This window comes from Pelodiscus sinensis, chromosome 3 (assembly GCF_049634645.1).
Source record: "Pelodiscus sinensis isolate JC-2024 chromosome 3, ASM4963464v1, whole genome shotgun sequence".
In the NCBI taxonomy this organism is placed as follows: Eukaryota; Metazoa; Chordata; order Testudines; family Trionychidae; genus Pelodiscus; species Pelodiscus sinensis.
In genome coordinates, this window is record NC_134713.1 from 129,597,692 (window position 1) to 129,625,594 (window position 27,903).

The window sequence follows — 27,903 nt, forward strand, 5'->3', positions numbered from 1 at the left end:
TGCTGGGTTTCCTCCCAGGAAGCTGCAGGCAAACTCCTCCTCTCCCAGACCTATACTTACTGCACGCTCCAAACTCCCCTCCCCTCTGGGCCCCTCCTATCCCAGCCACATTCTTACTCCCTCCCTCACATCCCCTTCCCTAGTAGTGAACTCTTTATCTGGAGCAGGGAGCTTCTGCTGCTGAGGGAATGCCCCCCTCCCAGCCAGGAAGCTCTCTGGGTAGGGCTCAATTAGCTGCTGCAGGGCCACCCTGCCATGCATCTTCCAGGGAACTTAGCCCCACACCCTTTATTGTAACCAAAAACACACTAAAACTTCAAGAATGAAACATTGAGGAATACTTGTTAAATGAAAAAACCCACCTCTCATTGCTGTGTCAACTAATAGTTAGTTTTTGAAAAAATGTCCTGAATGTGCTGAATATACATAACTTTGTGTCCCTTCCGCATGATCTTGAAATAATGAATTTAGCCCTTAAGGGTGGAGGGAATTTTCATCTGCTTAATTTGCTTCTGTAAATTATGAAAGGTATCCAAAACTTGAGCTTGCTTCCAGCTCTGCAAATTAATCCCTCTCCTGTCTTACAATGTCCTCAGCACGTAAATATTTTCCATCTTTTCAGCCTCATGACTGTCACTCTCAAAATGCCACAAGTTCTGAAACTAGGAGTTTGTCAAACACATCAGTGGAAAAGACATTCTGCTACTACCCAATGTGATGCACTAAGAAACAGCAGGGTGACATAGTCTTGTCAACTAGGGTTACCGAATTTCCCTGTGCACAGGGAGAACTGAAGGCTAAAACGAGTGGTTCTCAAACTTTAGGTCAGGACCTCAAAGTGGGTTGTAACCCTTTTTTAATGGAATCACCGGAGCTGGAGTTAGACTTGCTGGGTCCTGGAGCCAAAACCAAAGACCTAGTCCTGCCACACAGGGCTGAGGCCAAAGCCTGGGGCTGGGAGCAGGAGCTTAGCTTTGACCTGGGCACTGGGGCTCAGGTTACAGATCCACCTCAGTGTTTCAGTTTCCCACACACACACCTGGGCTGTGTCTACACTGGCATGAATTTCCGGAAATACTTAAAACGGAATAGTATTCCGTTTTCAGTTTTTCCAGAAAAGGAGCGTCTACATTGGCAGGCTGCTTTTCCGGAAAGGCCCTTTTTCCGGAAAAGCATCTGTGGCCAATGTAGACGCGCTTTTCCAGAAAAGAGCCCCGATCGCCATTTTCACGATCGGTGCTTTTTTCCGGAAAAGACTACTGGGCTGTCTACACTGGCCCTTTTCCGGAACAGTGTTCCGGAATAAGGACTTATGCCCAAGCGGGAGCAGAATAGTTTTTCTGGAATAGCGGCTGATTTTGTACAGTAGAGCATCGTTGCTTTTCCGGAAATTCAAGGGCCAGTGTAGACAGCTCGCAGCTTATTCCAGAAAAGCGGCTGATTTTCCGGAATAAGTGGCCCAGTGTAGACACAGCCCTGGGATGCAGAGCTTAAGCAGGCTCAGGACTTCTGTTGATGTGGGGTCATGTAGTAATTTTTTTTTTTTTGTCATAAGGGAGTCTCAGTACAATGAAATTTGAGAACCTCTGCTCTAGACAGCCAGAGAGAAGATTCAAATGCATCTCTCATCTCCCAGGTAAATGCCTTAATCACCAGGCTACAGCGTTATCTTCTCTTTTGCCCAGTGGAAGTTTATGAATTTATCTTAAGTGGAACATAGTATCAACAGGAGAGAATGAGAGCCGCACACCAGAGAATAACTAATAGCTTGGTGATTAGGGCACACACCTGGTAGTGGGCGGAGAAGTAACCTGGACATGCTTCTGTTACTATTAAATGAGGAGCTGCTTTCATTGATAGCCTACCTCCTCCTTTACATAGAGCTGATGGCTGGGGATATGAAACACCAGTGGAATATTCATTCCAAGCAGCCTTAGCAACAACAACATAATCAAAATACAGTGCCTTGCTAATTGTCTCATTCTGGGGAAGTGCTGCTGATTGCCCTTCCCCATTAGAATGAAACATATTTTTATACTTTTCATTCCCATGGAACAACATATGGCTAAGGTAACATGTAGTTACGGAAAGAATGCTCTTAGAATTGCAGCTATATGTAGAGTTGTCAAACTCAGTCCCATTGTTAATGGTTAACTTTTGACTTACTGTTCTGCCTATAATGCCAGTGGTTGGGGGTTTTTGTGTGTGTGTGTCTGTGTAATTATTTTGGTAACTGCTTCAGTAAATTAGCTCACAACTTTGTGGCTAGATCTTATCCAACAGGAATGGGCAACCATTGGCTTGCCCTGTTCAGTTCCATTTCCCCATCAACACAGGTTCTAACTTCTCCTCCTGCTGCCTAGCTGCAGTTACCTTCCTCAACCATTGGCTTCTTGTTTGGAAGCTTAGAGCCAATCAAGTTTCAAGCACCCCTCCCCCCCAGCAATCTGTGAGGAAGGACACACCTTCACATATGGGAGGAAGTATTTGGAAATTCCCTTTCCTTGCTGGTATGATTTAGGGTTTGCTGGGTCAAATTTCCGTGGCACTGTGGCCCAGTGCATGGGTTCTGCGCTTAGTCCCAGACTTTGCTCCATGTGGCAAAGTCTGTCTGGGGCTGAGCAGAGTGGAGGCAAACATTGGGAGCAGCAGAGAAAAAAACATTAGGAAAGATGTCTTGTCCTTTTAATTTTTTAATACTCTGCTTTTCTGCATGCTGAAAAAGGGTAATGAAATATTTATGTTTAAACTTCTATTTATTTCAAAAGTTGTGATATAATAAGGGTCCTTTATATTTAGGAACAATTTGGTTTTACACTATTAATACATAGTTAATTGTATGATTAGATGCTGTATTGTAGCAAACATTTCTAGCCTCTTAAAAAGAAAGTAACTGCCAATAGGTTTTAGTAGATTAGTGGCATTCTCCTGTGTTAAAGTTGACTATCACCATCTTCTTCTGAGAGTAGAAAGGGAGGAGAGAGAAAGAAACTAAATTAATGAACAGTACACAATGTATAAGTACAGAACAATGAAGAATTTCATTACACAGACACTTTGTTCTTACACATTTTGTTTCCAGCAAATGAGTTCAATTTGCCTTCGTTAATTAAATGAGGTTTGCAAAGAAGAAAAAAACCTAATGTTTCTATTTCATGCCAAAATGATCTATCAATACACACACACAACCTTGTTCTCTCTCTCTCTCTCTCTCTCTCTCTCTCACACACACACACACACACACACACACACACACACACACACACACACACACACACACACACACACACTTATATATAAGCCCTTCAAGAAAGTGGTATACATTTATGGACACTCCCTTTGTTGCCCCAGAACTTGAGATTCTTACTGCAGTCAGCCACTACTAGCTGAAAACCAAATACCACATAGCTAGAAATAATTTTAGGGCTCTGAAGGCAAGGCCACATATTGCATGCCTGCAGTTTTTTTGCTAATAAAAATGAAAGAATGGAACAAAAAGTTAATGTATCATTAAAAACAAAGCAAGTCAATTTAAAGGCCCCTGACATCTCATTTTACTATGGCTAAATATTTAAAATGTATTAAAAATAAGTAATTTAATAAAGCTAAACATTTGATGTCCCCATTAGCAATTGCTATAAATTATGTGTCTTATACACGTTACTGATAAAAGTAAGTAATAAAAGTAAACACCTTGAAGCAGTCCAAGGAAGCTTCTTTTTTGGGGGCAAGGATCTGAAACCTAAACTCCCCAGCAGCTGGACGGGTTCCTGAGAACCTGGCTGCTAATTACTTAAAACCATTTAAGACTTTTGGTAATTATAAATGCTGGGGATGCTTTAAATCTGCTACCATAGTATATATGTCTGTATATTTAAAACCCAATAAAATAGATTTAGGTAAAAAAAATTGTTTGGACCCGTGACTTATTTACCAAAGCATTTATGTCCCCATTAATTTATTCCTAACACCATCTTACACACTTATCACTGCTCTGGGTTCTAAAACACTGTCACACCTTCTCTTTTCTTGCTTGTCCCATTATCCGTCACTTGCTCTCCTCCTGTGTCATCCAGAATTACTTATCTTCCTCGTGGTCACAGTGAACTCTCATCTGCTGATTCCCGACAGAGGAATTGTCAATATTCTGGTTCACCTAGGTAACTAAAGATCCTCTGCTTCCCCTATTTTGGTCCTTCCCACTCTTCAATGGACCCACTACATATCAATATGTTAGATTGTAAGCTCTTCAGAGAAGACTGAGAATCTTTACATATTTTTGCAGTGCTCGGGGGGGGGGGGGGGGGCTTTTATCTGATTGGGGGCTTCAAGGACTACCGCAGCATAAACTTTGTTTTGAATAGGTTCTGTGACCACTCTTGTATTATGCGTGCCTTCCATTAAGTGCATTGAGTGGCATGACTAACCTCTGTCATGTGTTTTGGGGAGAGGAAGATAAACTATTGACTTGGTGGGTGCATCACTCAAATTTGGCATTCTATGTTTTAGCTTCTTGTTGGCTACAGTTTCCACATTTTATACTCAGGGCTTTTTTTTATTTTTGAAGATACTTTGTGCCATTTCTGAAAACTCCTTAGAATTGATTTTGAATAGGTTTGGAATTCTAGCTGAACCTTTCACTTTGCCCTAGTGTGTTGTGTGGTACCTTATTTACACAGAAGGTATGACTGTTGTAAATAACTGAAGAGTGTCATACTTGTGCAGTGATGTTGTTTGGGTTAATACTCATGGTGCCTTGAAAGACAGCACTTTGCTGACAGTGGAGGTTTTATAGACTTTTTACTGTTCCCTATAAAATAAATGTTGACTAAGGGCTTCAGTGTAAAAACTAAAATGGCAGATAGTAAAATTGATGTAAAATGAACTGTCATACACATTAGATAGAAATGTAGAGTACCAGTTTTTCTCCCTTACCAGGAATGTGGAACATACACAACTTTAACAGTTCTAACAGTACAAGATACAATGTTAAATGTCTGAATGGTTTCCCATGCCATTTGTGTTCTACATGAAACTTCATTTCACAGATGGTCAATAAGGTGATACTCCCATAACTCAGCAAGACTTCATTGTCCCCAGATACTGGGTCAATTAAAACAGTGCTGTTGTTTACCAAATGTTCTGGTATACAGGCAGTCCCCGGGTTACGTACAAGATAGGGACTGTAGGTTTGCTCTTAAGTTGAATCTGTATGTAAGTCGGAACTGGCGTCCAGATTCAGCCGCTGCTGAAACTGATCAGTTTCAACAGCGGCTGAATCTGGATGCCAGTTCTGACTTACATACAGATTCAACTTAAGAACCCCAGGCCTCCCCAAGTCAGCTGCTGCTGAAACTGATTAGCGGCTGATTCCAGGAAGCCGGGGGCAGAGCAACTCTGCCTCGGGCTTCCTGTAGTCAGCCGCTGGTCAGTTTCAGCAGCGGCTGACTTGGGGACGCCTGGGGCAGAGCAGCTGAGGTGCTGCTGGGTTGCTCCAGTAGCGCCGCTCCTGGAGCAACCCAGAAGCACCCCAGCTGCTCTGCCCCAGGCGTCCTGATTCAGCCGCTGCTGAAACTGACCAGCAGCGGCTGAATCAGGACGCCTGGGCTGTCCCGCTGCGGGCGTCCTCCGCGGCTTTGCTCCGCGTCTTCCTGGTCTGACCAGCAGACCAGGTAGACTGGGAGAAAAGCCTCGGAGGCCGCCGGCAGCGGGATAGCCGCGGCGCACCTGGGCTGTCCCGCTGCGGGCGTCCTCTGCGGCTTTGCTCCGCATCTCCCTGGTCTGACCAGCAGACCAGGGAGACGGGGAGCAGCTTTTCTCTCCCCGGAGAATGCGGGTGGCGGGACCGCGGCGGGACCGCGGCTCATCTGGGCGTCCCGCCGCTCGCATCCTCCGGGGCGAGAAAAGCCCCGTTCATAACTGCGGATCCGACATAAGTCGGATCCGCGTAACTGGGGGACTGCTTGTACTTTAAGTGGAAAGCCATGTAACAAACTGTAACAAATTGCTGACTCACACCTTTTTGCAGTAATAGACATTGCTGAAAGTGATTGGCCAGAGGAAGAATTGATGTCACTTTTAAATATTAGGTCTTTCATTCATTTGGGCTCTGTATTGATGATTTAAGACTAGTTATTTCATTTTTTTCTTGCAGTTTTATTTGAAACACCTATGCTTGGGGGTAGGAGTTTTCATAGCAATTATAATATGAATGAGTGATAGACAAATGTCAAATGGTTCAGATGTTGAGTTCAAATGACACCTGGATAAAGGGACTTACAGTTGGAAGCATAAATACACACAACATGCAAATACATACAGGATGAGATTTATAAACGTGTGTGCACTAGAATCATAACTCAATGATTTTTAAATGAGATTTATGCCTTTAATTCACCTAAATGCTTTTTAAAGTCCCACCCTGGGCTGCCCAAGAATACACTTATATTAGCCTGCTTATACACAATCACAACAGTCACCTATAATGACAAAGGTACATTTTTCAAAACAGTTGAAGTTGGTAGGAGTGAGTAGCTGAAAATCTTCCATTTAGATTGTTTTGTGAAACAGAATATGATTTGACAAAACAGGGGGTTTTTTAGTAAAAATGTTTCCTTTGCCTACAATTTTGATGTTTTTTCACTAAAATATTAAATGCTTGCAAATGGAAAAATTTCTGCTGAAATGGAAATGTTTAGATAGGCTACCGCAGTACCTCCTGGAAGTTGCCGTTCTGTTTCCTGACTCCCCTATTTCCCCCATAGGTCAGGCTTCTTAGGTGTACAATGTAGCCCATGGTGCCTCATGGCCATCACCATACCTCTTCTCACCATGAGGGGAAGGTATGGTGTATCACAGAAGATAAAGTCAAACTAGGGACCCTGTCCTATCGAGGAGAATGGAAGCAAGAGGCATCCAACTCCTATGAGGTAGTGTTTTGTGCTATGCAGTATATAAAAATAAGATAAGTCTGCCCCTAAAAGCATACAAAAGTGTTGTCAACTTCAAATGTTTAAAAGTCAGCTCCTCCACTACCCCCTAAATCAGGAGTTGAATAAAAATCTTGAAAGTTTGAAATATTTTGGGTTCTTTTTCTTTACATTTTAGATATGAATATTTGTCTCACATTTTCAAGATTTTCTTAGCACCCATGAGAGGTAGTAACTTCCTTTTTTTAAAATGAAAGCTGAGCTTCTTGAGGAATTTCTTTCTTCACCAAGTAGGGCTTTTGGGAAAACTCCAGATCTTGTGAGACTCATACAAGTTCACAGCACTGTTTGATTTTGAAGAGATTTAAGCATGGGATCCGTTGTATTAATTTACGTGGCATATATGGGCCTAATTTGTCAGAGGTGCTAACATGACTCTGTCACTGTCCAAGATTCAACAATGTTAAATTAAGTTTGGGACTTGGTGTAGAGTCCTCGGCCTTCATGGTGGTACAGCAAATGCATTATTAAAAATCTTTTAAATCCTTTATTAAAAATAGCAAAGGGGGAGGGAAGAATGCAGTTAAAACATTTAAAATGTAAAGTAATAAATACATAAATATATACATACTCCTTTAGCTGGAAAAATTTTAGAGGGGAAAAAACCCTCTTGTATGATAGTCTTTTAGATGATAACACCTGTCCTTTTACTTAAAGATCACCGGACCTCTTGTTATTGCTGCTGCTGTTGAAATCCATTCCCATTTCGTAAAAACCAAACTCAGAAAAACCCACGAGGGCAGAGAAAAGAACACCAAAGACAGAAAGTAGTGTTAACTCTCTCTCACAACCTCTCTCCTTATGGGGAGGGGTGGCAGGCTAAGCCAGACTTTAATGAACAAAAGGGAAAAAAAGAGGGTTAGGAAAGAGAAATAATAAGGTAGGGGAGGAAGAGAACATAGGAATGGGGTGGGAAAAAAGTCTTATGTCCCAGGTGGTATTCAGGATTTAGCTGGAGCTGGTGGAGTTGTCAATGACACCTGGCTCCCTCCCTTTGGCCCCATCTGATCAGAATATCTGGCAGGATTAGGATAAAGAAGGCTCAGGGCAGCCATTCATGAATGTTTCTCTCCAAAGTTTGTTTCTTCAAGAAATCAAAATGAGAGTGATGAGTGGAAGAGCCCCACCCTTCATTATTTTGTTCATCAGTTAGGCCTAATTTTTAGCACACAAAATTTGGTCCTTTGATTTCCAGTTCTACTTTTTTCCTGTTTACTATGCACGAGTTTAACACAATCCTAGAGTTATAACAATAGGCCTTTTTGTTTGAATTAATTCAATCTTTCTGTCTTGCTGTTGTGCAATTTTCTCATCAACATTTCCTGTTCTAAGCTATTGTGACATTTTATGAATTTGCAGTCACTTTTCACAGTTGAGTTAGCAATTAGGATTAATTTGTCAGCCCCATTAGCACAACAGGGCTCAGAGGGATTAGTCACATACTTGGTGTTAAGAGCGTGTGTGAATCTTTGTAGACTGAAGTTCTAACATCATGCACGTTTTGGTACATCCTGCAAAATACACTGCGAGTATGTACCATTACTTCCATATGGTGCTCTGATGACACAATGGGGCTATGCATGAGAGAAAAGGTTTGCACTTTGGCCCAATCCTGCATGGGAATTTGCAAAAGAATGACATCTGGAAGTCAAGATGATACCAAGGAATTATTCGGTGTTCTTCTGGAAGATTCTTAGGAATATAAAGGGACTAGTTAAGGGCAGATGCAATAGACAGTGCATTAAGGCCCTTCTGCCTCTTCACAGCACACTTCAACAGAGAGCTGTCATCGGTTGGTTGGAAGCAGAAGTGCAGAAGGGAGTTTATGACTTCCAGAGTTTGCCGCCCCAAAGGTGTCCTTTTTGGATAGATGTCCAGCCTTCTCCATACCCAAATGCCCTTGTCTACTGCAAAGCACTAATAAAATAGTTCTGGAGGAAAAGCAATTCACACCTATTTAAAGATCTAGCAAGCACCATGGCACCCAGCATGCACCCCTAGTGCTCTCAGATAAACTATGCTATGCTGTTGTAGTGGGGAGGATTTTACATGGATAAGACCAGATTTTGTTCTAATATACAGCACACCCACACATAAAATGTACTCATGTATTTGTATTAGTGTTGCTATTATTCCAATGTAAAGACTCCAGGAAGAATGTTTCTAATAGTTCTTTCATTGTGTATCTGGCCATTACATTAGCAAATATAGGACCTGATTTAAATCTCATTGAAATCAATATGAATCTTTCCATCCATTTTAATAGACTTCAGATCAGGTCCATGAGTACCTAGGAGTTTCAGAAAGCCATTAATGCATATCGGGGGGAGAGGGGGGAGGGGAAGCCACTACCTATGCGGTAGCGGAAGTATCAGAATACATGAGATTCAGAAAGGAAGTATTAGTTATGTTGGATTCACCTCCCAAAATTTTGGTAAACTGGAAAGGAACGATAATCCTATTAATCTTGTTTTCGCTACAGTCAGTTTTCACGATGAGGTTTTCCTTCCCATTCTTGTGTTGTATATTCAATAATCAGTCACTTTCTGTCTTACATATACAGAGAACATTTTTCACCTGTCTCTCATGTAAAAAACAAATTAGTATTTCACCAGTTTTCTGTATTACTTTGCACCATAGCACATGTAATAGCTATAGCCAGGAATATAGTATTGAAAATACCTGATCCCTTGTTGGATGCTGCTTATATAGATGTATGTATTATACTTCAAAAAGCACAGTTCGGAGAGTGGCTGTTTTCATTTCCCATTGACTTTTTATCACACTTCATAGTTATTTACATCAAAAAGCATACTATGGAACCAAGTTTCCTAATGTTCAGTCCTGTGTTCTGTTGCTACCCTTCCCCCAAAGTTATGTCTGTGATGGATTTGCAGCTGCTACAGAATAATAGAACTGTAGTGTTAAAAGGGATTGCATAGGTCATCTAGTTTAGCCCCTGCCAAGATGCAGTATTTGTTATGTCTAAATGTTCCAAGATGTATGGCTATCCAGCCTCCTTTTGAAAACCTTCAGTGAAGGAGCTTCCACAACCTTCCTAGGCAGTCTGTTCCACTGTCCTACTGTTTTTCCTGAGATTTAATCTAAATCTTCTATGCCATAGTTTGAACTCATTGCTTCTTGTCCCGTCCTCTGTGGAATGAGGGAACCACTTTTCTCCATTTTATGGCAGTTTTTCAAGTATGTGAAGACTGCTATCACGTCCCTCCTTAATCTCACCTTTTCCAACAAAATACACCTAGTTCCTTCAGATTTTGCTCATATAGCTTGAATTCCAACTCTTTGATTACCTACATCATGCACCTCTGGAGTTCTAGACATTCTTTCTATACATTAGTGGCCAAAACGAAACTCATTATGAGGCCTAGCCAATGCTGAATAGAATGGTATTGTTACCTCCTGAGATTTGCATACTACGTTTTTGTTAATGCAACCTAAAATTCTGTTTGCTTTTTTTGCAACAGCATCACATTATTGCCTCACATTGAGGTTGTGATCCACCACCGCTCCCTGAACCTTCTCAACAATATTGTTGCCAAGCCAGTTATTTGTGTATTTGATTTTTCTTCTCTTACATCTTTCTTTGTTGAATTTCCTTCTGTTGCCCGTAACTTAGTTCTCCAGTTTATCAAGTTCCCTTTGAATGTTATCCTTTATCCTCCAAAGTGTTTGCAGCCCCTCCAGGTTTGGGTCATCTTTAAATTTGATCAGTGTGCTCCCTATTCCTATATCCAGGTAATAATTAATACAGAAGTTAAATAACATTAGACCCCAAACAAATCCCTGTGGAACTCTCCTCAGGACTTCCTTCCAATGTGACATCATTCCATTAATAGTTACTTTTTGTTTGTGGCTGTTTAACCAATTATTCATCCACTTAACGGTATGTCTGCCAAGCCAACATTTCTTCAGCTTACTTAACAGAATGCCATGTGGAACTGTGTCAAAAACCTTGCTAAAGTTCAGTCATATTATGTCCATCTCAATCCCCCATTCACCGAACCAGTTACACTGTCAAAAAGGGGACTTGATTTGATTTGCTATGATTTGTTTTCAGTCAGTTCATGCTGGCTGCTACTGACTACCCCTTCATCATTCAGATAATAATTTATGAATATTGTTTGTTTACCTGGCTATTGGGATGTTTATTGTTTAACTCAGAGCTGTCCGGAAGAGCAAACAGGAAAGGAAAGAATGGCTCATGATAAGCCACTTTTCAGCCAACAGTTTAGAACTGCTAACAGAAAATGCTAGGACAGAAGAGGGCCCAGGATTATAGGAGATAAAAACAACCCGTGGTGGGTTTAAAAATGAACACACTTTCAAGAGAGAGAGAGGGGTAGGTGTTCAAGAGAGTCAGAGGGAGTTCTTTTCTTCTGTGACTGTTTTGGTCCTACTGTTAAAATAAACTATACTTGGGTTTAAGGAAGACTTTTTTTGTCACTCTCTGTACAACTTGTCAGATGTCTGAAGGGAGGAACTGCAGGAGTCCATATTCAGTTAGCCCTACAAAAACCGTGGCTGATACACAAGTTACTGTAGGCCCAAGCCTGGGCTACGGTGGATGGGAGGAAATTGCAAAGCACCAACATAAGTTAGGTAAAGGCATGAGACCTATGACCTCAGGGGATGCACTTAGACACAAGAAAGTGGACAGAGAGTGCAGATGGCTCGTAACAACTGCTTGCAATTTTTAAAGTGCTCTCATACCTGAAGACACTTTAATTTACACCAGGTCCAAGTGAACACTTTTCTCTATGAACTCAGCCTGGCCCCTGTTGAGGTCAATAAAGACCTTAATCACAGGTTTCAGTCGGAGCCAGAGTAAATTTTAGCAACACTTAAAACTCATGGGAAATTCACCGTTCCTTAGAAATTGTGAACGTTTTAAGCATAGAGGCAGCTTTGCAGTATTCATTTACATAATTGTGTCATAGATCTTAACCAAACATAAATTAATAAAATAAAAGTTGTAAGATCAGTATATTGAAGTTTACATTGGAACTGAGCTATGTAAAGAACAAAAAACCCATGGCTTTCATTCACAGCATTAAGGTGTGATTTTCTTAAAATTTGAAATAAGAAAAAAAATACCACTGAGAGCACATTACTTCACGTCTCCACACCTAAAACAGAAATCCATGGTCATTTGGCCAATAAAAACTCAAATAATCCTGTCAGTAAGAAACTGTTTATTTTAAAGACTTATCCTGAATATTCATACGTATGCTTCTGGATAGAGATGACTGTACATCAATAAAGTCATACATATTTTATTTTACCTTGCTCCCTCAGCTCTTATTGAAAGAAATATTTTCACTCTTTGTGTTGTTAAGTCCTTTGCAGTTTTGGCTGTATTTTCTGCAGATAAGATGTAACAAGTCATTGAAGTGCAATCTCTTTAATAAGTTATCTAGTCAGTTTTACCTAGTTGCAGAGTTTTTGCAGGGTATTACTTTTCAGCAGTAATACAGCACATGGACTGAACTGAAGAGAAATGGTTCATTGCCCCACTGAGAGCCAACTATAACAATGATAGATTTTCTGGTATTACAAATCTAACAATTTCACAACACAGCAGTACACTTAAGGAATTGGTGCTGATTATTAGTTTTCAAATATTACACTTTTAGTTTCAGGAACTGACGAAGCAAATTGCTGACCAGCTATAGATTCCCTTATAAGAAATTTAGGAGTCCCAGGTATTTTACACAAACCCATATCTATAAACATTGCCATTTCAGTAACTAAAGCTCTTATGGAGCCCGCTAAGACTGCTTGGTAAGCCCTACCTTCCACACCTCCAAGCTGCAAAAGGATGGATAAAAAATATGATATCCATGCCACAGATTTTGAGTTTATGCTTTCTCACACCGCTGTGAATTCCCTCATTGTAGAAACCATTAATGAATAAGACAGAAATTGTAGCTCAGAGTCTACCTTCAACAGTAGTGATCTCAGAGCTAGGAGAGGGATTTGTGATTCTTGATCGGGAAGCAACATAATTTCATGTCACTATTCACCCTTCATACAAAAGGTTTTTTCTTTAACTAATCAACAATGAGCACTACTAATACAGGGTGCTTTCCTTCTGTCTATCATCTGTTACAAAGGTGTTCTGAAAGGTTCTGGCAGCAGTTGCTTACCACCTACGCCCATCGTTGGTGGGGAACAAAAAGGGAAGTTGCCGTAGGGCAGGGTTATTCAACATGCTGCTTGCAGTGCGGTTTGGGTTTACGTGTGGCTCAATACATGGCCTGCAGGTGGGATCCTTTGAACATGGCCTCCACTGGGAATATGCTCCACAACTGCGAGGTGTCTCCCAGGTGGGGTGAGCATTGAAAGACACAAGTGGATGGGCTGGCTGGAACAGACCAGTACTTGGTGTTGGCATTTCTAGCCCCCAGGGAGGAGGTGCCAGGAGTGCGGGGGCATTGTGAGAAGTGGTTTGTATTCATGTCCATCAGTGTGAGAGAAGCTATTTGCATATATTTGCATATATATTTGCATGTATATGCAACCACACTTAAGTTGTGGCCCTCAGCATGTGCTGTGAATATCATTGTGGCCTCCAGGGGTAGCTCTACTGTAGGATCTGGTAATTCAAAAGGACTGCAGGGCTCACAGCCGCTGCTACCACAGGAGCAGCAGCGGTGACCAGAACTTTGGTCTCTTTAAATCATCACTGGAGCACCCCTTGCCCTGCCCCTCTCGGGAGCACGGAGCCCCACACACACTTTGCCCACAGGTCTGGCAAGTCTGATGGATGCCCTGTGCCCACCTATGTCATTTGGATGTAATAATTTCCCCCTCTTTGAATGAATGGGTGATCAGAGCAGATTATATCAGGAAGTGTTTACTGCAGTAAAGATGCCCTTCGAATCAACTTTGAAAAGTCTGTTTTTGCTCCATTATAGATTTCATAAGAGCCTCCTTGGCTGCACTGACAGGCAGAAATACCTCCCTTCCAGCAGATTCATTCCACTAACAAATCTCATCTCAAGGTCAGTTCTCAGGTAACAGTAAGTGATGGTCTTCAAATGCAGGGTTGCAAGCAGTTTATACCTTCCAAGTGCAACATTGACAGGTTACTTCTCAGAGACATACAGGGGGATGACTTTGAATGGTTTGCTCACCAACAAAGCACAGCCCCGGCAGATTAGTGCCTGTTTTCCAATGGGTTCTTTTTTAGTTTTCAAGAATACAGAGAGCAAAAAATGTTCACCCCTTGGTATTTTGGATATGATTCAAAACCAGCTCAGTACAAAATCTTGTAAGTCCATCATTAGATCCACACTTGACAGAGATGCTAGGGTATATTAACTTTAGCCTTTTTTGTTCAGTTGTTCTTTCTGCAGATTGCAAACAGCAGCCAGAAACATATTAGATCTTAGACATAAAAAATAGGTCACCAATGATTTCACATCATAAGCTACTTATTGTTGTATATACCAGACTGAAAAATGCAACTATAATCAGATACTGGACTTGTTTCTGTAACTGATAGATTGCTAAGACAAATATGAGAGGGTTACATCTTTCCTTTCTTTTTCTTAAGATTATTCCCTGTCAATTATTTCTTATTCAGTGAGTGGCTGAGACTTCTGAGTCATTCTTTTCCCCTCAAGTCATCACTAACGTTTGAGAGTCTTCCTGGTATTTAGTTTTCTTGCTGACCTATTTTTTAAAGGTTTTGGCATTTTCATTACATCATTTCAAAGTTGGCATTAAATTATTTTTCTCTGAATTGGCAATAATTCTATTATGTATACTAGTTGCACAGAATTTCATCAAGACTCACTGGTCATATTGTGCCTTATTTTCAGACATGTCTAGTGCACAAAGAAGTGCTGGGGGGTGTCAGCTATTTCTCTTACATCAGTTTGGTTTTTTCCCTGATAAAAATAATAAAACTGAAATCCAGTGTCAATTTCATGCATAAACACAGATAATTTGAAGCCATCAAACACTAATGAACTCACATATATATAAATTTAGAAGGTTTTCATTTTCATTATATTTGCAAGTGAGGAAGTAATGACAAACATGTAATATTCTTTAAAAATGGTCTGGATGAGGTAAAAGGTGATATATTGGCTAAAACAAATTAGTAATCTTCCACCTTTTAATTTATGTAATTCAGAGCAGATCTGGGTTTTCCCATCCATGAAAAATTTTGAGGAATTGAGAAATTTTCCTCTTCCAAATCAGGACAAAACATTTAAAACTCAAAAAAAAAAGAATCCAAAATTGAGAAGAAAATTCACTCTGAATCAATAAAAAATATTACTTTCAATTTGGACTTTTTAAAACTTTTTAAATCTTCCTCTCCCCCAATGCAAAATAGCAAATTGGCATAATGAATGTAGCTTATTGCTGTCTTCATAGTTTATAATAGAGATAAAAAGGAAACCCAAGTTTAAGTTAGATATAATATTCTTTCCTGCTTCTTGTTCTAAATTGTCATTTTGTGTTGCTTTGTGTTGTTAAATGGATCTCCCTAGAAGTGGGTTGAGTTCCATGATCGTGTCTGGCAATTCTTCAGAATGAAAAATACTATTTAAATGGAAGATGGTATCATTATTCTGGCATCTGTGCTGTGAGCTGGGAATATTCAGCCATATGTTGTGGACCTATCTGCATATGTAACCATTTGGGGACAAAATATTTAATTCTAACTCCATTCTTTTTTCATTATGGGATAACTTGGTAGCTACCCCCCAAAATATTTATATGGTCTTATACTGCTGATTGTTTGTAGATAGAATTTTAATGAACTGCATGAATCATTTTTCCCTTTCAGTGCAGAGAACATCTTTGCACCTTGTTTAACCTTAGGAGAACAAAGCAATAGACTCTAAATGGATGATGCATAAATCTGAAGAAGTTTATGATTATCTTGAAGAAGTATACAAATCAGTTAAAGTAAATATAGAAGTGAATAAAGGGAGAGCCAACATATTGAGTCAAATTCTACTCACTAGTCTATGAAAATATATCCATTGGCTACGTCTACACTGGCATGATTTTCCGAAAATGCTTTTAACAGAAAAGTTTTCCGTTAAAAGTATTTTCAGAAAAGCGTGTCTAGATTGGCAGGATGCTTTTCCACAAAAGCACTTTTTGCGGAAAAACGTCCATGGCCAATCTAGATGCGGTTTTCCGCAAAAAAGCCCCGATCGCCATTTTCGCGATCGGCGCTTTTTTCCGGAAAACAGTACTGTGCTGTCTACACCGGACCTTTTGCGCAAAAGTCTTTCGGAAAAAGACTTTTGTCCGAACGGGAGCAGCATAGTATTTCCGGAAAAGCACTGACGATCTTACATAGGATCGTCAGTGCTTTTGTGGAAATTCAAGCGGCCAGTGTAGGCAGCTGGCAAGTTTTTCCGCAAAAGCAGATGATTTTGTGGAAAAACTTGCCAGTCTAGACACAGCCATTGTGTAGTTGCATCTTTGGAATGTATAATTTAATATTTTGCACTTATTTTTACTCTTAGGTACAAACACTGTAAATTCTTTGACTTTGGTGGAGTTGCTCCTAACTTACACCACTGTAAGCAGTCGAGTAAAATATAGGAGCAGTTCTTACCACACTAATCTAGGAGAAGAGAGAGCTGTAAAGGAATGCTACTTCTCCAAGCCATATTGACACAAGAGAGCTCTCCCATGATTGTGAGAAGAATAAAACAGGCTCAGCATGCGCTTAAACTTTCTGTTCTGAATACTCTCAAGTATTGTTCTTTTAGAAAGATTTTCTCATGTATAATCTGTCCTTGTGCTCTGACGTTAAAGTCAGAGACATGAAAGTCAGGAAATTCTGCCCTATACTACCCTCATCATTGTGATATTTGAAAGTGTTCCAATACTACATCTGTCATATATAGTTTGTTCTTTGTTTTCCTTTCTACAGGAGGAAAGCCGTGTGTGTGAAAGATGTTATCTGATTTGTCTTTTAGAAGTTTTTTTTTTTTTAATATGCACATCCAGGTCCCAGGTCTATGTTTATGTTAGGGAAAGCAAGCTCAGAGAAATGACCCTTGCAATTGGAGCAGAAGATAATGAAGTTTGTGATGGTCCTTAATCCCCATAGATGTTCATGCCACAATCTTGGACTGGCCTCTGAGAGAGACTTGTTTTCTGAACTGACAAACTTTATCTTGTTGAAAGTTCCATTGTACCTCAGAAGCAAAGCTATTTTCTATGGTTCTTTCTCTGCATATTTTGTCAGTCTCCTAAGTGTCCCAGGCCCAAATCCTGAATGTCTTGAATGACTGAGTCTTTAAACTTGACTTAATATTGTCTGTGCATCATGATACAGCAACTTTTGATGTGTAACTTTGTATTCTTAGATTTCCCTATTGTTGCTTTTAAGATGATGGAACCATTCCATATTTAAATGTATTGTACTCTTAGTCAGGACTCTTGGGATAACTGCAGATGAGTTAACTATACTCCAGTCTCATAGCCATGGTTAGATACCTTTTTATCTTCCTATAGAAGTCATTAGAGTTAGAGGTGAGGCTTCTCAAAAGTTCTGAAAAATCAAGCCACTTAGCTGTGCTGGTCTGTTTCAGCTAAAACAACAGGGAGTCCTGTGGCATCTTAAAGATTAAATAATTTTGTTAGTTTTTAAGGTGCCACAGAAGTCCTCACTAAAAATTGGACATTGATCTTTTTAGTCTAAACTATATTTTTTGTCCTGCTATGTATCCTTGACAATCAAATTCCAAAAATACATGTATCTTCCTGTCTCAAGGGCATATTGTTGCCTACTTATGTGCTGGGAGCAAGGGAATAAGAGCATCCTATCTCCTCTGCCTTGGTTACATGTGTCACGAGAGAAGCAATGAAAGAGCAAGAGTAGCCTCTGGGCACCTACTACTCCCCATCCTGTACAGATGGGTAGGGACTAAGTGGGCAAAATGAGTGTGTGTGAATGGACTCTAGGTACCACCTTCTGTACTAGAGGAAGTGATCTGTAAGCATTACTTCTATCACATACCTTGGCACAAGAGGTAAACTGGTAACTATGTTGTGACTCTCAGTCACAGTCTTCTCCCTATTCTACTCATGGTGCAGTGCCACTCTTTTGTGTATCACTATGGACAAAGCCACAATTAAATTAATAGATTATATAATTGACTAACTAAGGGCTTTTCTATACCTTGATTCAGTCTTTACTACAGGCATGTAAATCTGAATCTTTACAAGCCTGATACACAACATGAATTCTGCTGGTGTAAACAAAAAGTTCCCTAATGAGCTTTAATGCAGTGAAACTGGACTATGTTAATACACACTAAGGAACTTTTAGTGAATGCCAGCAGAGTCCCTACTGATCAGTTAGGGTATGTCTACACTACAAAGTTAATTCGAACTAACAGACATTAGTTCGAATTAACTTTCATAGGCGCTACACTAGCGCTCCGCTAGTTCGAACTTAATTCGAACTAGCGGAGCGCTTAGTTCGAACTAGGTAAACCTCATTTTATGAGGACTAAGCCTAGTTCGAACTTACTAGTTCGAATTAAGGGGTCTGTAGCCCCTTAATTCAAACTAGTGGGAGGCTAGCCCTCCCCAGCTTTACCTGGTGGCCACTCTGGGCACCACCAGGGAAACTCGTATGCCCACCTCCCGGCCCCGGACCCCTTAAAGGGGCACGGGCTGGCTACGATGCCTGTGCCAGGTGCAAGCCTGCCAGCACCCAGCTAGCAGACCCTACACCTGGCACGGCTTGAGCCAGCCACCCGATGTCCCCCAGCCCTCCCCCTCTTCCCGGGACCAGGCTGGTGGCTCCCGGGAGCTTGCCCAGGACCGCAAGAGGCGGGCACCCGCCTGGTCTAGTGCGGACATCGTGAACCTCGTCCACAACCTCCGCACTAGGCACAGGAAAGCGGCCGTTTAGGGCAGGAGAGCTGCCAGCCTGGCCACCCAGGAGCAGGTGTGCATGAAAATCAACGTGGTCCACTGAGACCCCCCGACCCTGAGCCCTGAGCTTACAATGGCCGTACTGGGTCAGACCAAAGGTCCATCTAGCCCAGTAGCCTGTCTGCCGACAGCGGCCAACCCTAGGGACCCTGGAGGGGATGGACCAAAGACAGTGATCAAGCCATTTGTCTCATGCCATCCCTCTCCAGCCTTCCACAAACTTTGGGCAGGGACACCACTCCTACCCCCGGCAAATACCACTCCATGGACCCAACCTCCATCACTTTATCTCACTTCTTTTTAAACTCTGTTCTAGTTGTAGCCTTCACAGCCTCCTGCAGCAAGGAGTTCCACAGGTTGACTCTTTGCTTTGTGAAGAAGAACTTTCTCTTATTAGTTTGAAGCCTGCTATCCATTCCTTTCCTTTGGTGTCCTCTAGTCCTTCTATTATGGGAACTAATGAAGAACTTTTCTGTATGCACCCTCTCCACCCCACTCATGCTTTTATAGACCTCTATCCTATCCCCCCTCAGTCTCCTCTTTTCTAAACTGAAAAGTCCCAGTCTCTTTAGCCTCTCTTCATATGGGACCTCTTCCAAACCTCAGATCATTTTAGTTGCCCTCCCCTCTCCTTCCCCTCTCCCACCTCCTTTTCCCAGTCTCCCCGAGTTTTGTTCAATAAAGAGAGATTCTATTTTTGACCACACGTTTTCTTTATTTTGTACATCAGAAAGGGGATTAGGGAAGGGTAAGTGGAAGGAGGTGAGGGAGGAATGGGGTACGAGCCCCTGATGGGGAGGACTGGGCTGGCTCTGCGGGCTTCTGGGGGTGGAAGTTCTCCTGCAGCCCCCCAATTGCCCTTCTCCCCAGATGGCAGCCTGCGGCAAGTGCAGCCGGTCTGATGGCCGAGTGCTGTGATGTGCCCAGTGTGGGCACTCAGGGCACTCCAAGCCAGGACTGCTTTGCAAGCGGGGCACCCCTGAGAACTGTCTGTCCGGGGTGGGGTCGGGTCCCTTTAAGCACAGCCCTCGGCTAGCCTGAGGCAGCAGCTCCATGCTCTAAGTCCTCATCTGATGCCCTGCCGGCACTACTACCGGCCATCCTTAACCCCGGTTCAGGGTCTACTTAATGTGGACATGCTAGTTCGAATTAGCAAAACGCTAATTCGAACTAGTTTTTTAGTCTGGATGTGTTAGTTCGAATTAGCTTAGTTCGAATTAACTAATTCGAACTAAGTTAGTTCGAAGTAGCGCTGTAGCGTAGACATACCCTTAGTGAGTGACACACTAGTACAGATTAAAATTTACACCCCTATGGGGCAGACTAAAGTACTGTGTAAACAAGCCCAAAGGGCTTTTTTAAAACACATGGAGAGAATGAAAAATTAGCTCATGGATTTTGTTTTAAAGTCAGTTTTCCTTGTTTCCTCTGCAAAGATCCGTTTTGCTCCCATAGCAAAAGGAAACTCTTTTCTTGCTTTACTTTCTGTCCATGTGATAGGTGCTAACACTATGCACTTCACATGTACATTTAACAGCATCTTTATTTATTGTTAATGTCAGCACAGAGACTTGCAGCATCTGTGGAATGCACTATGAGTAGCTGGAAATAACTCTTGTTGGAAAAACCATGTAGGTTCTTGCCATTTTTTTAAGTGAGTGTAACAATTTGTGGATTTCTCCTGATTTATGTAGTCACAGACAGGGTGTATATATTACTTTCAACAGCTACTTTTTTAAAGTAGTATGATAGGAAATTCTGGAGACAGCACTATACTTAGCCAACTTTAATAGACATTTTCTTTCTATGAAGAACTTCCAGGATCCCTCTTTCATGTTTGTAAAAGAAATAAAAATTACAAAAATGCAAACCACTGAACAAACTTCCCATCCACTTACAGTGTGTTCATCCTGCACAAAAGAGTAACAAGACAAACTTACTATCATGTAATGGCCCCTTAATAGGCAATGAATTGCCTACACACCTTTCATTCAGGCCTAGAGTTGAAAAGTTTCATCAGAAAATAGGGTTTTCACATGAAGCTTTTTTTTCATTTTAAAATTGTAAGTTTTCTCCTATTTTTCCACACCTTCTTACTGTTTCCCATTGGGTAGCATATCGGAAACAATAAGAAAGTATGAGGAAAAAAATCTTAGTGAAAAGTTTTACTTTCTCTCTGAAACAAAGACTTTATCAGGATGTGGGGAAAAGAATCTACAACAAGGCCTAAAAAGGTTCAAGAAATGCATTGTCTTCATCATATTAGCGATTCTGTTGCAGGAGAAACATAAAAAGCTGAACTTCTGTGTCTTGACACATGTTAAACTTTGGTTAGTTTTAAGGAAGAGTCCTATTAACTTCATTTGAGTTTGGATCAGCCCCTACATTCTTTATGTATTTTCTTCTAATTTATTTAATGCTTCTGGAGTTTTAGAAAGGTTTTCTTGAGTCGTGAATATATATCATATTTAGGACCCGATTGTGGCGTAAAGCCATGCATTTCATTCCATTTGGATAGTTGCATCCAGAGCAAGATTTCTGGAAGTTTATTTTAAGTTATCCTAGAGAGGTGCTTTGTTACCTTTTCCATCTGCTCCACTCCTGGCCAGCTCCACCTAGCCATGTGCGCTTCTTGTACTAATTGGAGTAGTGGTTAGCATTTATTACAAAACTAGGATTTTCTTTAAAATAGGAAAAGAGGTTGAAGTTATGACTTTTTTTCTACAGTGAAAGCAGATTAACAATACTTCTTATCTGGGCTTACACACGTTCTCCACTAGAGTGTCCCAGACAACTAAATTAAGGAAAAAGTATTGTTAAGCTGTATCTATATAGGGGGAAAGCTGAGGTTAACTAAAATATAATAGTGACTATCAGTATATAATGCAAACACACAACATCCATGCTTTAGTTTCATGCTTGTTACTGTTCAGGTTAACCTGACCTCAGCCTCTTCCAAATCCAGATACACCTTCAGAAATCAAAGTGCTGACTCATGTGCTGGGGCAAAAGCAGAGAAAGGCCCATGTGTTCTTACCCCCTTCTTGCATCACAGAAGGCCATCATAATCTGTGTATTAGTTTATTTCTTTGTAATTTTGGAGTGAAGTCAACAACCTCATGCACTATCTTCCTTAGTAAAACAGATTTTAAAGTAGCAATGCACAGTGGTCTAACCATTTTCTTGGCAGTTTATTTGTTTACTTTTATAACAATGAAAATCATTTTAGAAAATATTTACACATGCTAGAACAAGAGTGGTAGTCTCAGACTACTGACTTAGACCCTTGTTGACATTTATACCTATCAGAAACTCGCTATCTTGTTGCAATTACGAACACATCAGAAAGGCAAAGGATTAGTATAGCAGGAGAATTGTAGGATAAGAATGAAGGTGTGCGGCCCACATTTTGGAGAAAGGTGTGCAGTGCCTTACATAGCTGTAGCTAATGCTTTTCATCCTTCACTTGTATCAGCACCAGATTCACACAAATTTCCGAATAAGAAAAATGTTGGAAATTCCATATTGCAAAAGAAGACTTCTTCCCAAAAGAGAATCACTACTGAATTTCCTTAATGAATATCTGCATATATCCTCATAAACATGACTCTTTCTCTCTTCTAATCTATGTATGGCTCATTAAGTAGAATAGCCCCTCCAAATGAAGGACACAAGAAAACTAATAATAGTGAAGATGATCTACTATATATATTTGAGAGTTTGTCTGTCTTTTTGTTTGTTTTTTCAAGAACTCCTCCTAAATTCTAAGAGCTAGGACTACCAGATTTGGTATGCAGCTTCCCCTTATTATAACTTAAACCAACACAAGAGGTTGATTGTGCCAAGGAAATGTGATGTGCCTGGAATGGAATTGCTTCTCATAAAACTATACAGAAAAGACAGAAACACCAGGTAGGTGAAATGGGCAGGCTGGGGGCATGTTCTCCCTCCATCCAGGACTGTCCCAACCCTGAGCCTCCCACCTGCCAGGTGCCCTTTAATGGTGAGAGGGCTGAAGCTTCCACCACTCCAGATTCATACGAGGACATTGCTGGCTGTTATCGTTCATTGGGAAGTGAGGGGAAAGTGCAAAGTTACATTCATCCCTCTGGTTGGGGAGTACAGGGGGCAGATAAGCGATGCACTTTACTCTTGCTCCTTGATAGGGACAGAAAGGGGAAGAACAAGCAGCCCTGGTATGAATCTTGGAGGGGGGGGGCAGAGCTTTGGCTTCCCTGCTCTCCCTGCCCACTCCCCTACACATACATGCACGCGCACACAAACATACACCCAGCTCCCTGCTCAGTCACCCTCCTTAAGCACCTGAGCAATGCTGAGTAAACGTGCTAGTTTTAAATATTGTATTACTTTTTTTGGTCTTTCATAAAGTATTCTAAAACACACATTTTATACTGCATCTTGTAACATTTAAATACTTTCCAAAGGAAGGGTAATTAACCCATTCATAGGTTTGTGTAGGACAGGCCTAAAATTTGGTCTCTACTAATACCTGCCTTGTGATAAGGGTATTTGACTGAGATGTTGGTTATCAGTAGAAAATTAGAAACATCTACTACCAATTACTGTTTTAAATCTAAAGAATGCAGGGTTGTTGCTTTTTTCACCACAATCCCAACAGCATACTTTTTTTTTACGTCTCCCTACTGATGACAGAAGGGATCCCCTGCAAATTAAAGTCTGTATGATGAAAATACCTGATGTCAAAACTCTAGTCAGATTCCTTTCATCTCAGGGATGTATTTTTAGATATATTAGGAACTGGGGATACTTTTGGGAGAGGGGGAGCCCATACAGGAAGGATGGGCTCCACCCAAACCAGGATGGAACCAGATTGCTGGCACTAAACATTAAAAAGGCCGTAGAGCAGCTTTTAAACTAAGAGATGGGGGGAAGCCGATTGGTGCGGAGAAGCACATAACTCAGATGGAGACTTCTCTTAGAGGTGAATCTATTGATAGAGATTCTCTAGGTTGTAGTCAGAAAGAGAGGAGGGGAGAGGACAAACCATGAGCTAGAGCAGACAAACAACTGCATATAAAGGAATCCATTGCACTAGGAAAGGGCAGACAAATAAACAGTGGCAATTTTTTAAAGTACTTCTACACAAATGCTAGGAGTCTGATTGATAAGATGGGTAAACTAGAGTACCTCATATTAAAGGAGAAGATTGACATAATAGGAATCACTGAAACCTGGTGGAATGAGGGAAATCTGTGGGACACAGTCATACTGGGATATAAAATATATCGGAAGGATAGAGCAGGCCGTGTGGGTGGCGGAGTGGCACCGTATGTGAAAGATAATGTAGAATCAAATGAAATAAAAAACTTTAATGAATCAACATGTTCAGTAGACTCACTATGGATAGTAATTCCACACTCCAATAATAAGAAGTTAGCAGTAGGGACATATTATCAACCACCTGACCAGGACAGTGATACTGACATTGAAATGCTGAGGGAGATTAGAGAGGCTACCAAAATAAAAAACTCTATAATAATGGGGGATTTTAATTATCCCCATATTGACTGGGTACATGTGACCTCAGGAAGAGAAGCAGAGAGAAAATTTCTCAATGGCTTAAATGACTTCTTCTTGGAGCAGCTGGTGCAGGAACTCACAACGTGAGAGGCAATTCTCGATTTAGTCCTGAGTGGAGCACAGGATTAGGTCCAAGACATGACCATTACAGGGTCGCTTGGGAATAGTAACCATATTTTGGCCTTAGAAAGGGTTCAGAAAAGGGCAACTAAAATGATTAGGGGTTTCGAACGGGTCCCATATGAAGAGAGGCTGAAACAACTGGGACTTTTCAGTTTAGAAAAGAGGAGACTGAGGGGGGATACGACAGAGGTATATAAAATCATGAGTGGTGTGGAGAGGGCGAATAAAGAAAAGTTATTTATTAGTTCCAATAATAGAAGAACTGGAGGACACCATATGAAATTAATGGGTAGCAGGTTTAAAACTAATAAGGAAAAGTTCTTCTTCACACAGCACGTAGTCAACCTATGGAACTCCTTGCCAGAGGAGGCTGTGAAGGCTAGAACTATAACAGAGTTTAAAGAGAAGCTGGATAATTTCATGGAGGTTAGGTCCATAAAAGGCTATTAGCCAGGGGATAGAAATGGTGTCCCTGGCCTCTGTTTCTCAGAGGCTGGAGATGGATGGCAGGAGACAAATCGCTTGATCATTGTCTTCAGTCCACCCCTCTGGAGCACCTGGCTCTGGCCATTGTCGGCAGACAAGATACTGGGCTAGATGAACCTTTGGTCTGACCCAGTACGGCCATTCTTATGTTCTTAATTATAAACTTTATGAGTAAATCCACATTGCAACCGGAGGGTATAACATTTGTGAGCATATCTGAGTTAGCTCTGAGCTTGGTAGCTTCCTCAAGTAAATAACAGTGAAGCCAGAGCAGCATAACAGCTAACCCCACACTCCTCAGGACTACCAGTATATAATACAAGCATCCAGCATCCATGCTTTAGCTTCATGCTTGTGACTATACAGGTTAACTTAAATTTAGCTAGATTTACATGGATCGAAGCTAGATCAGACACTCTACATGTACTGAAGCCTTACTGCATTGCAGACATACTCTGTGACATCGAGATTAGTATTATGCTGATGTGATGGGACTGCCAGTGAAACACCTGTCAAATGCATAACTTTTCTGTGGTGCTGAGAACTCTCAATGAAATAGGTTCAGGTCTATATGTATAAAAGAAAATAAAAGCATTTATGTATCTTCAGGCAAATTACCAGGGAAAATTGGGAGAAATGGCTCAGGGGATAGAGGATGGCGAAATAGGCCCAAGGCAAGGTGCAATTAATGATTTCATCACATGAGTAGCAACAATTTCATAGCCTCCTGTAAAACCACAAAGTGCATTTTTCACAAAAATCAATAAGTCTAGGTTCCAAGTGTATCAAGTGGCACATGTCAGAGTAATCAAAAGGCTGAAGTAGAGGATTATTGAAACTGCAAGCTGCAAGGTAATGTGTTGTTAAAATCAAAAGTGGTAAAAGTTAAGGGTTTTTTGAATTAATCTGTTCTTCGAGTCTATCCTGATAAGTTTTCATATGATGGAAGAATGGCTATTTTTGAAAGGAAATGTAAGTCTAAAATAAAAATCTCTTTGGAATGAATTAAGTGGATTTGCTGTGAATTGATGTTGGAGAGATGTAAAAGGCCAATTTTCTTTGCTTTGTATTTTAAAATTAGAATACTTTGAAGAAAGATCAAGATAGGTAGATAAATAGATCAATGGCAAAAGTGACAGAGTATCCCGAGTACAAAGCAAAGTGGTTTCTCAACAAAGAAAATGAATCGTTTTGCTATATCAGTAGTTCAGATCCTGAATTCAGAAGTATATTAACTTAAGGTAGATTTCAAATGTATTTGGTCATCCATATAGATTATAGTTTTGTGATTATTGCAACAAATTATCTTCAAGATGATCTAATAAAAATTAGTCATTTTTTCACATACAATATTTCAAAGGAACATTAATTTTTCGATACTAGAAAGGAAAAAAATGAGAGGAAATCTGTAGAGTAAACAGAGTGAAATAGCAAATAGCAAGGCACAGCATCAATTGCCTACCTAAATTGATAGAGAGAGCTGAATTTTTTTGACAAAATATTTTTTGCCAGAGAATGCTTTCGGAGGGGGGGGCGGTTACCAGTTTTGATTAACATTTATTCAAACGTTTGTGCCAGGTTGGACTGTTTCTGCATCCATCCTCTGAATCATGCAAAACAAGAACTTGAACCTACATCTTCTGCAACACAGAGAAGTATCCTAATTACTAGGCTATTAGCCAGTTCTTTTTTGTGCTCATCTTTTCTCAAGTTATTTCACAAAAAATATTAAAAACAGTTTCTATTATGAAAGCAAATTTTGAAAACTTTTTTTTCAAACACAATTGTTATTTTTTAGCCAGACCTGTGTGCTGTCCCATATTGTCTATAGGTACTGGAATACATCTCTCTCCTTATGGTAATTTTGCCCCTTTTTAAAAAAATGTATTTTACTTGGAGTTATGGGTATTCAGAACTTCTGAAAATCAGGCTCCAGTTATCTCAAGATGGCAATCCAAAATTAGCAGACATTACTGAAAATGTATTTGGACTTTAACATGTCTTTTACCCACCTATAAAATTATGTCTTTCATAAAAATTCATATTTATCAACCACTTTGAGAGCCTGTAGTCGAAAGTATTGCAGAAATGCAACATATTAATATTATCTGCATTGTACGACATGTTAGCTGTACAGTATGCAATTTAACTTTCAGTATTTTAGCATTAATTTACAAGAATACCTAATAAAGATAATCTGCAAATACTGAATTTTAAATACTTGACTTTTCATTACTATTAACTACCTTCCAAAATTCTCAGACTATGAAAACCTAAAGGATTCTTCCTCCTAACGAAATTATTAAAATGGCACGCATTGGTGAGCTGACACTTATTGAAATTTTAGATGCCAGCTGGTTTACAGCTGCAGGTGTCATTCTTGGAATTGATGTGTGTGGAGTCTGGGAGTTTGCTAATATAACTGAATTTTAAAAGGTGCTGTAATATGTCCAACATCTTTTACCTTTGGCAAGCAAGACTAATAACTGTTGTTTTACAGAAAGTCTTTAATTTTTATTATTCAGTTTGAAAAAAGACAGATGAATCAGGTTCCTTAACATAAAGGTCATCGATAGACACTATTTAGCATTTCATTATAATAAAATATGTTTTTGCTCTTGGGATCTCTGGTGTTTCATTAGGATTGGTTGCTTTCAAGCAAATAATGTATCCTTGGTAGTGTAGGTAGTACACAAAAATGATTACTCCCCTGAGAGCTCTGAACTTCCACCATTTAGATGCTGCCTTCCCTTCTTACAGTGTACAGCATGCACCTACACCTCTACTAGCCCCA

General features: G+C 40.5%; 1 protein-coding gene across 4 annotated transcripts in view; it reads left to right on the forward strand.

Moving 5' to 3' along the window:
• The window catches only part of CHRM3 (cholinergic receptor muscarinic 3), a 461,598-nt gene that overhangs the window by 359,697 nt on the left and 73,998 nt on the right, over positions 1 to 27,903 (forward strand). Inside the window, exon 5 of one of the 4 annotated variants that reach the window (XR_012902822.1) lies at positions 13,928 to 16,025. The exons of the other annotated variants lie outside the window; for them this stretch is intronic. The gene's annotated coding sequence lies outside the window, so the exon portion shown is untranslated. Of the gene's footprint in view, positions 1 to 13,927; positions 16,026 to 27,903 lie in introns of those variants that run through there. 4 annotated transcript variants of the gene reach the window in all.